We start from the raw sequence: 10,648 nt of genomic DNA, 5'->3' as shown, positions 1-10,648 counted from the left end.
TGTGGGACAGAGAGAGATACAGAGAGAGAGTGGGACAAAGAGATACAGGGAGAGTGTGGGACAGAGAGAGAGATACAGAGAGAGTGTGGGACAGAGAGAGATACAGAGAGAGAGAGTGAGACAGAGAGAGATACAGAGAGAGTGTGGGACAGAGAGAGATACAGAGAGAGAGAGTGAGACAGAGAGAGATACAGAGAGAGTGTGGGACAGAGAGAGATACAGAGAGAGTGTGGGACACAGAGAGATACAGAGAGAGAGTGTGGGACAGAGAGATACAGAGAGAGTGTGGGACAGAGAGAGATACAGAGAGAGTGTGAGACAGAGAGAGATACAGAGAGAGAGTGTGGGACTGAGAGAGATACAGAGAGAGTGTGGGACAGAGAGAGATACAGAGAGAGTGAGACACAGAGAGAGATACAGAGAGAGTGTGGGACAGAGAGAGAGAGATACAGAGAGATTGTGGGACAGAGAGAGAGATACAGAGAGAGTGTGGGACAGAGAGAGATACAGAGAGAGAGTGGGACAGAGAGAGATACAGAGAGAGAGTGTGGGACACAGAGAGAGATACAGAGAGAGTGTGGGACACAGAGAGAGATACAGAGAGAGTGTGGGACAGAGAGAGATACAGAGAGAGTGTGGGACAGAGAGAGATACAGAGAGAGAGTGTGGGACACAGAGAGAGATACAGAGAGAGTGTGGGACAGAGAGATACAGAGAGAGTGTGGGACAGAGAGAGATACAGAGAGAGTGTGGGACAGAGAGAGATACAGAGAGAGAGTGTGGGACAGAGAGAGATACAGAGAGAGTGTGGGACAGAGAGAGATACAGAGAGAGTGTGGGACAGCGAGAGATACAGAGAGAGTGTGGGACAGAGAGAGAGATACAGAGAGAGAGTGTGGGACAGAGAGAGTTACAGAGAGAGTGTGGGACACAGAGAGAGATACAGAGAGAGAGTGGGACAGAGAGAGATACAGAGAGAGTGTGGGACAGAGAGAGATACAGAGAGAGTGTGGGACAGAGAGAGATACAGAGAGAGAGTGGGACAGAGAGAGATACAGAGAGAGTGTGGGACAGAGAGAGATACAGAGAGAGTGTGTGGGACAGAGAGAGATACAGAGAGAGAGTGGGACAGAGAGAGATACAGAGAGAGTGTGGGACAGAAAGAGATACAGAGAGAGAGTGTGGGACAGAGAGAGATACAGAGAGAGTGTGGGACAGAGAGAGATACAGAGAGAGAGTGTGATACAGAGAGAGATACAGAGAGAGTGTGTGGGACAGAGAGAGATACAGAGAGAGAGTGGGACAGAGAGAGATACAGAGAGAGTGTGGGACAGAGAGAGAGATACAGAGAGAGAGTGGGACAGAGAGATACAGAGAGAGTGTGGGACAGAGAGAGATACAGAGAGAGTGTGGGACAGAGAGAGAGATACAGAGAGAGAGTGTGGGACAGAGAGAGATACAGAGAGAGTGTGTGGGACAGAGAGAGACACAGAGAGAGAGTGGGACAGAGAGAGATACAGAGAGAGTGTGGGACAGAGAGAGATACAGAGAGAGTGTGGGACAGAGAGAGATACAGAGAGAGAGTGGGACAAAGAGATACAGGGAGAGTGTGGGACAGAGAGAGAGATACAGAGAGAGTGTGGGACAGAGAGAGATACAGAGAGAGAGAGTGAGACAGAGAGAGATACAGAGAGAGTGTGGGACAGAGAGAGATACAGAGAGAGAGAGTGAGACAGAGAGAGATACAGAGAGAGTGTGGGACAGAGAGAGATACAGAGAGAGTGTGGGACACAGAGAGATACAGAGAGAGAGTGTGGGACAGAGAGATACAGAGAGAGTGTGGGACAGAGAGAGATACAGAGAGAGTGTGAGACAGAGAGAGATACAGAGAGAGAGTGTGGGACTGAGAGAGATACAGAGAGAGTGTGGGACAGAGAGAGATACAGAGAGAGTGAGACACAGAGAGAGATACAGAGAGAGTGTGGGACAGAGAGAGAGAGATACAGAGAGATTGTGGGACAGAGAGAGAGATACAGAGAGAGTGTGGGACAGAGAGAGATACAGAGAGAGAGTGGGACAGAGAGAGATACAGAGAGAGAGTGTGGGACACAGAGAGAGATACAGAGAGAGTGTGGGACACAGAGAGAGATACAGAGAGAGTGTGGGACAGAGAGAGATACAGAGAGAGAGTGTGGGACAGAGAGAGATACAGAGAGAGAGTGTGGGACACAGAGAGAGATACAGAGAGAGTGTGGGACAGAGAGATACAGAGAGAGTGTGGGACAGAGAGAGATACAGAGAGAGTGTGGGACAGAGAGAGATACAGAGAGAGAGTGTGGGACAGAGAGAGATACAGAGAGAGTGTGGGACAGCGAGAGATACAGAGAGAGTGTGGGACAGAGAGAGAGATACAGAGAGAGAGTGTGGGACAGAGAGAGTTACAGAGAGAGTGTGGGACACAGAGAGAGATACAGAGAGAGAGTGGGACAGAGAGAGATACAGAGAGAGTGTGGGACAGAGAGAGATACAGAGAGAGTGTGGGACAGAGAGAGATACAGAGAGAGACAGTGGGACAGAGAGAGATACAGAGAGAGAGTGTGGGACAGAGAGAGATACAGAGAGAGTGTGGGACAGAGAGAGATACAGAGAGAGAGTGGGACAGAGAGAGATACAGAGAGAGTGTGGGACAGAGAGAGATACAGAGAGAGTGTGTGGGACAGAGAGAGATACAGAGAGAGAGTGGGACAGAGAGAGATACAGAGAGAGTGTGGGACAGAAAGAGATACAGAGAGAGAGTGTGGGACAGAGAGAGATACAGAGAGAGTGTGGGACAGAGAGAGATACAGAGAGAGAGTGTGATACAGAGAGAGATACAGAGAGAGTGTGGGACAGAGAGAGATACAAAGAGAGTGTGGGACAGAGAGAGAGATACAGAGAGAGAGTGTGGGACAGAGAGAGATACAGAGAGAGAGTGTGGGACAGAGAGAGATACAGAGAGAGAGTCGGACAGAGAGAGATACAGAGAGAGTGTGGGACAGAGAGAGATACAGAGAGAGTGTGGGACAGAGAGAGATACAGAGAGAGAGTGTGGGACAGAGAGAGATACAGAGAGAGTGTGGGTCAGAGAGAGATACAGAGAGAGAGTGTGGGACAGAGAGAGATACAGAGAGAGTGTGGGACAGAGAGAGATACAGAGAGAGTGTGGGACAGAGAGAGATACAGAGAGAGAGTGTGGGACAGAGAGAGAGATACAGAGAGAGTGTGTGGGACAGAGAGATACAGAGAGAGTGTGGGACAGAGAGAGAGATACAGAGAGAGTGTGGGACAGAGAGAGATACAGAGAGAGAGTGTGGGACAGAGAGATACAGAGAGAGTGTGGGACAGAGAGAGAGATACAGAGAGAGTGTGGGACAGAGAGAGAGATACAGAGAGAGTGTGTGATACAGAGAGATACAGAGAGAGTGTGGGACACAGAGAGAGATACAGAGAGAGTGTGGGACAGAGAGAGATACAGAGAGAGAGTGTGGGACAGAGAGATACAGAGAGAGTGTGGGACAGAGAGAGAGATACAGAGAGAGTGTGGGACAGAGAGATACAGAGAGAGTGTGGGACAGAGAGAGATACAGAGAGAGAGTGTGAGACAGAGAGATACAGAGAGAGTGTGGGACAGAGAGAGACACAGAGAGAGTGTGGGACAGAGAGAGACACAGAGAGAGAGTGGGACAGAGAGAGATACAGAGAGAGAGTGTGGGACAGAGAGAGATACAGAGAGAGAGTGTGGGACAGAGAGAGAGATACAGAGAGAGAGTGGGACAGAGAGAGATACAGAGAGAGAGTGTGGGACAGAGAGAGAGATACAGAGAGAGAGTGGGACAGAGAGATACAGAGAGAGTGTGGGACAGAGAGAGATACAGAGTGAGAGTGGGACAGAGAGAGATACAGAGAGAGAGTGTGGGACAGAGAGAGATACAGAGAGAGAGTGTGGGACAGAGAGAGAGATACAGAGAGAGAGTGGGACAGAGAGAGATACAGAGAGAGAGTGTGGGACAGAGAGAGAGATGCAGAGAGAGAGTGGGACAGAGAGATACAGAGAGAGAGTGTGGGACAGAGAGATACAGAGAGAGAGTGTGGGACACAGAGACAGATACAGAGAGAGTGTGGGACAGAGAGAGATACAGAGTGAGTGTGGGACAGAGAGAGATACAGAGAGAGAGAGTGAGACAGAGAGAGATACAGAGAGAGTGTGGGACAGAGAGAGAGATACAGAGAGAGAGTGTGGGACAGAGAGATACAGAGAGAGTGTGGGGCAGAGAGAGATACAGAGAGAGAGTGTGGGACAGAGAGAGATACAGAGAGAGTGTGGGACAGAGAGAGATACAGAGAGAGAGAGTGAGACAGAGAGAGATACAGAGAGAGTGTGGGACAGAGAGAGAGATACAGAGAGAGAGTGGGACACAGAGAGAGATACAGAGAGAGTGTGGGACAGAGAGAGATACAGAGAGAGTGTGGGACACAGAGAGAGATATACAGAGAGAGAGTAGGACAGAGAGAGATACAGAGAGAGTGTGGGACACAGAGAGAGAGATACAGAGAGAGTGTGGGACAGAGAGAGATACAGAGAGAGAGTGTGGGACAGAGAGAGATACAGAGAGAGTGTGGGACAGAGAGAGATACAGAGAGAGAGTGTGGGACAGAGAGAGATACAGAGAGAGTCTGGACACAGAGAGAGATACAGAGAGAGTGTGGGACACAGAGAGAGAGATACAGAGAGAGTGTGGGACAGAGAGAGATACAGAGAGAGAGTGTGGGACAGAGAGAGATACAGAGAGAGTGTGGGACAGAGAGAGATACAGAGAGAGTGTGGGACAGAGAGATACAGAGAGAGAGAGGGACAGAGAGAGATACAGAGAGAGTGTGGGACAGAGAGAGAGATACAGAGAGAGAGTGGGACAGAGAGAGATACAGAGAGAGTGTGGGACAGAGAGAGATACAGAGAGAGAGAGTGGGACAGAGAGAGATACAGAGAGAGTGTGGGACAGAGAGAGAGATACAGAGAGAGTGTGGGACAGAGAGAGAGATACAGAGAGAGTGTGGGACAGAGAGAGATACAGAGAGAGTGTGGGACAGAGAGAGAGATACAGAGAGAGTGTGGGACAGAGAGAGATACAGAGAGAGTGTGGGACTGAGAGAGATACAGAGAGAGTGTGGGACACAGAGAGAGAGATACAGAGAGAGAGTGGGACAGAGAGAGATACAGAGAGAGTGTGGGACACAGAGAGAGAGATACAGAGAGAGTGTGGGACAGAGAGAGATACAGAGAGAGAGTGTGGGACAGAGAGAGATACAGAGAGAGTGTGGGACAGAGAGAGAGATACAGAGAGAGTGTGGGACAGAGAGAGATACAGAGAGAGTGTGGGAGAGAGAGAGAGATACAGAGAGAGAGTGTGGGACAGAGAGAGATACAGAGAGAGTGTGGGACAGAGAGAGATACAGAGAGAGAGTGTGGGACAGAGAGAGATACAGAGAGAGTGTGTGGGACAGAGAGAGATACAGAGAGAGTGTGGGACAGAGAGAGATACAGAGAGAGTGTGGGACAGAGAGAGAGATACAGAGAGAGAGTGTGGGACAGAGAGAGATACAGAGAGAGTGTGGGACACAGAGAGAGATACAGAGAGAGTGTGGGACAGAGAGAGATACAGAGAGAGTGTGGGACACAGAGAGATTCAGAGAGAGTGTGGGACAGAGAGAGAGATACAGAGAGAGTGTGGGACAGAGAGAGATACAGAGAGAGTGTGGGACAGAGAGAGATACAGAGAGAGAGTGTGGGACAGAGAGAGATACAGAGAGAGTGTGGGACAGAGAGAGAGATACAGAGAGAGTGTGGGACAGAGAGAGATACAGAGAGAGAGTGTGGGACAGAGAGAGATACAGAGAGAGAGTGTGGGACAGAGAGAGAGATACAGAGAGAGTGTGGGACAGAGAGATACAGAGAGAGTGTGGGACAGAGAGAGAGATACAGAGAGAGTGTGGGACAGAGAGAGATACAGAGAGAGTGTGGGACAGAGAGATACAGAGAGAGAGTGTGGGACAGAGAGAGATAAAGAGAGAGTGTGGGACAGAGAGAGAGATACAGAGAGAGTGTGGGACAGAGAGATACAGAGAGAGTGTGGGACAGAGAGAGAGATACAGAGAGAGTGTGGGACAGAGAGAGATACAGAGAGAGTGTGGGACAGAGAGAGAGATACAGAGAGAGTGTGGGACAGAGAGAGATACAGAGAGAGTGTGGGACAGAGAGAGAGATACAGAGAGAATGTGGGACAGAGAGAGATACAGAGAGAGTGTGGGACAGAGAGAGAGATACAGAGAGAGTGTGGGACAGAGAGAGATACAGAGAGAGTGTGGGACAGAGAGAGATACAGAGAGAGTGTGGGACAGAGAGAGAGATACAGAGAGAGTGTGGGACAGAGAGAGAGATACAGAGAGAGTGTGGGACAGAGAGAGATACAGAGAGAGTGTGGGACAGAGAGAGAGATACAGAGAGAGTGTGGGACAGAGAGAGATACAGAGAGAGTGTTGGACAGAGAGAGAGATACAGAGAGAGTGTGGGACAGAGAGAGATACAGAGAGAGTGTGGGACAGAGAGAGAGATACAGAGAGAGTGTGGGACAGAGAGAGATACAGAGAGAGTGTGGGACAGAGAGAGAGATACAGAGAGAGTGTGGGACAGAGAGAGATACAGAGAGAGTGTGGGACAGAGAGAGATACAGAGAGAGAGTGGGACAGAGAGAGAGATACAGAGAGAGAGTGTGGGACAGAGAGAGATACAGAGAGAGAGTGTGGGACAGAGAGAGATACAGAGAGAGAGTGGGACAGAGAGAGATACAGAGAGAGTGTGGGAGAGAGAGAGAGATACAGAGAGAGTGTGGGACAGAGAGATACAGAGAGAGAGTGGGACAGAGAGTGATACAGAGAGAGAGTGGGACAGAGAGAGAGATACAGAGAGAGTGTGGGACAGAGAGATACAGAGAGAGTGTGGGACAGAGAGAGAGATACAGAGAGAGTGGGACAGAGAGAGATACGGAGAGAGTGTGGGAGAGAGAGAGATACAGAGAGAGTGTGGGACAGAGAGAGATACAGAGAGAGTGTGGGACAGCGAGAGATACAGAGAGAGTGTGGGACAGAGAGAGAGATACAGAGAGAGAGTGTGGGACAGAGAGAGATACAGAGAGAGTGTGGGACAGAGAGAGAGATACAGAGAGAGAGTGGGACAGAGAGAGATACAGAGAGAGTGTGGGAGAGAGAGAGAGATACAGAGAGAGTGTGGGACAGAGAGATACAGAGAGAGAGAGTGAGACAGAGAGAGATACAGAGAGAGTGGGACAGAGAGAGATACAGAGAGAGAGTGGGACAGAGAGAGAGATACAGAGAGAGTGTGGGACAGAGAGAGATACAGAGAGAGTGTGGGACAGAGAGAGATACAGAGAGAGAGTGTGGGACAGAGAGAGGTACAGAGAGAGTGTGGGACAGAGAGAGATACAGAGAGAGAGTGGGACAGAGAGAGATACAGAGAGAGAGTGAGACACAGAGAGAGATACAGAGAGAGAGTGGGACAGAGAGAGATACAGAGAGAGATTGTGGGACTGAGAGAGATACAGAGAGAGAGTGGGACAGAGAGATACAGAGAGAGAGAGTGGGACAGAGAGAGATACAGAGAGAGAGAGTGGAACAGAGAGAGATACAGAGAGAGAGAGTGGGACAGAGAGAGATACAGAGAGAGTGTGGGACAGAGAGAGATACAGAGAGAGAGTGGGACAGAGAGAGAGATACAGAGAGAGTGTGGGACAGAGAGAGATACAGAGAGAGTGTGGGACAGAGAGAGATACAGAGAGAGAGAGTGAGACAGAGAGAGATACAGAGAGAGAGTGTGGGACAGAGAGAGATACAGAGAGAGTGTGGACAGAGAGAGATACAGAGAGAGTGTGGGACAGAGAGAGAGATACAGAGAGAGAGTGTGGGACAGAGAGAGATACAGAGAGAGTGTGGGACAGAGAGAGATACAGAGAGAGAGTGTGGGACAGAGAGAGAGATACAGAGAGAGAGTGGGACAGAGAGAGAGATACAGAGAGAGTGTGGGACAGAGAGATACAGAGAGAGAGTGGGACAGAGAGAGATACAGAGAGAGAGTGGGACAGAGAGAGAGATACAGAGAGAGTGTGGGACAGAGAGATACAGAGAGAGTGTGGGACAGAGAGAGATACAGAGAGAGAGTGGGACAGAGAGAGAGATACAGAGAGAGTGTGGGACAGAGAGAGATACAGAGAGAGTGTGGGACAGAGAGAGATACAGAGAGAGAGTGAGACACAGAGAGATACAGAGTGAGTATGAGAGACGCAGACCCGGAGCTGAACGGTCCCTCTGGTGTGGTCCTTCTTTCAGGTCAAGGACTGCCTGGACATCGAGGCTGAGGCGAAGATGGGCACCAAGGTGCAGGCCGACGCCAAGTACCACGCCTGCCAGGAGGCCCGCGCCAAGCTCTCGGGCCAGCGCAGCTTCAGCCAGGAGTACAGCGACCGGCAGGTGGAGGTGACCGGGGGGCCCATCGGGGCAGCGGCCTCCGACCTGCTCCTGTCGCCCGGCCAGCCCTCCGACTTCGGGGCCTGGCTCTCGGGGCTGGCCGCCCAGCCGGGGGTGATCTACCACCTGCTGGAGCCCCTGCACCACCTGCTGCCGGGGGGGGCGGGCCGAGCCCCGGCGCTGCCAGCTGCGCCGGGAGCTGGAGGCCTACCTCCGGGGCCACGCTCGGGCCGGGGAGGGCCGCAACTGCTCGGGCCGGTGCGGCCGGGGCTCGGCCCCCGACCCCCGGCAGCCCTGCTCCTGCCGCTGCCCCCCGACCCAGGAGGTGGACGGGCTGTGCTGCCCGCGGGGCAAGGGCTGGGGGCTGCTGGAGGTGACGGTGGGCCCCGGCCGGGACCTGTGGGGCGACTACGCGGGCGGCACCGACGCCTACGTGAGGGCCCGGTACCGCCCGGCAACGGGCCCCGAGCTGGTGGCCACCACCGCGGTGGTGCCCAATAACAATAACCCGGAGTGGGGGGTGACCCTGAGGCTGGGGGAGGTGCAGTTGGGGCCTAAGGAGCAGGACGGGGCCACCGGCCTGACCGTCGAGTGCTGGGACCAGGACCACGGCTACGATGACGACCTGCTGGGCTCCTGCCAGCCCCGGCCCCTGGCGGCTGGCCGGCACCCCCACGTCTGCTACTTTAGCTACGGCAGCCTCTCCTTCGAGGTGAGCCTGAGCTGTGGGCCCCACCTGGGGGGAAGCCGCTGCCGTCAGTACGTGCCCCAGCCCCCCTCCCTCCGGGCCGGCGGGGTAGGGGGTGGGGGGGGGGCGGGGCCGGGGCGGTGAGGCCGAGGCTCTGAACTGACGCCGACTCCCTACCCTCCAGGAGGCCGTCCGACCCCCCAGAGGGTAGGCCTCAGGCCTGAACTACCACGCCCTCTCCTTCCCCAGAGGGTAGGCCTCAGGCCTGAACTACCACACCCTCCCCTCCCCAGAGGGTAAGCCTCAGGCCTGAACTACCACGCCCTCTCCTTCCCCAGAGGGTAGGCCTCAGGCCTGAACTACCACGCCCTCTCCTTCCCCAGAGGGTAAGCCTCAGGCCTGAACTACCACGCCCTCTCCTTCCCCAGAGGGTAGGCCTCAGGCCTGAACTACCACGCCCTCTCCTTCCCCAGAGGGTAGGCCTCAGGCCTGAAATACCACGCCCTCTCCTTCCCCAGAGGGTAGGCCTCAGGCCTGAAATACCACGCCCTCTCTTCCCAGAGTGTAGGCCTCAGCCTCGAACTAGCTCACCCTCCCCTCCCCAGAGTGTAGCCCTCTGCCCCGAACTACTGCTAACTCCCCTCCAAGAGGAAGCCCTACCCCCAAATTCCCACCCAATCCACCCCAAGAGGAAGGCCTCAGCCTGAACTACCACCTCTTCCCCCACCCAGAGGCGAGGCCTTGCCCTGAACTATCTCCCCCTCCCTCCCTGGGGGGGAAGGCCTCACACTGAACTACACATAGCCCCCAGCCTGAATTATCAACCCCTCCCCCTCCTGGGCGGAGTAGGCCTCAGCCTGAACTACCACCCCCTCCCAGGTGTTTGGCCTCAGCGTTAACTACTGCCTCCTCCCCCTGCCCATGGGGTAGGCCTCAGCCTTAGCTACCACCCCCTCCCCAGCCCAGGGGGTAGGCCTGAAGCGTGAACTACCACCCCCTCCCATCCGTTGTCCCCAACCGAGGGGTCGGGGGAGGGGAGAGCAAGAGTGGTAGATTTGGGCATGGAGGGGTGACTGGGGGGTGGGGGGGGGGAAATAAAGGCTGCAGAAGCCTTTTCAACCAAACCCCCCCGTTGGGAGGAAATAGGGGTGAGAGCAGGTCACTGGGGTGGGGGAGAGTGGAGGAGGCAGGGATAGGGGATGGAGGGATGGTGGGGGAGGGGGGAGAGAGAGGGGATGGGGGGATGGTGGGGGAGAGATAGGGGATGGGGGGATGGTGGGGGAGAGATAGGGGATGGAGGGATGGTGGGGGAGGGGGGAGAGAGAGGGGATGGGGGGATGGTGGGGGAGAGATAGGGGATGGGGGATGGTGGGGGAGAGATAGGGG

General features: G+C 53.7%; 1 pseudogene; it reads left to right on the top strand.

Moving 5' to 3' along the window:
- The first annotated feature begins 8,436 nt into the window (after positions 1 to 8,436).
- LOC140474803 (perforin-1-like) lies at positions 8,437 to 10,332 on the top strand (annotated as a pseudogene).
- Positions 10,333 to 10,648: the final 316 nt, after the last annotated feature.

The sequence above is a fragment of the Chiloscyllium punctatum genome, unplaced genomic scaffold, assembly GCF_047496795.1.
Source record: "Chiloscyllium punctatum isolate Juve2018m unplaced genomic scaffold, sChiPun1.3 scaffold_1184, whole genome shotgun sequence".
Taxonomy (NCBI): domain Eukaryota; kingdom Metazoa; phylum Chordata; class Chondrichthyes; order Orectolobiformes; family Hemiscylliidae; genus Chiloscyllium; species Chiloscyllium punctatum.
Note: the sequence above shows the minus strand (reverse complement) of the source record. Positions and strands in the feature narration are given on the sequence as shown.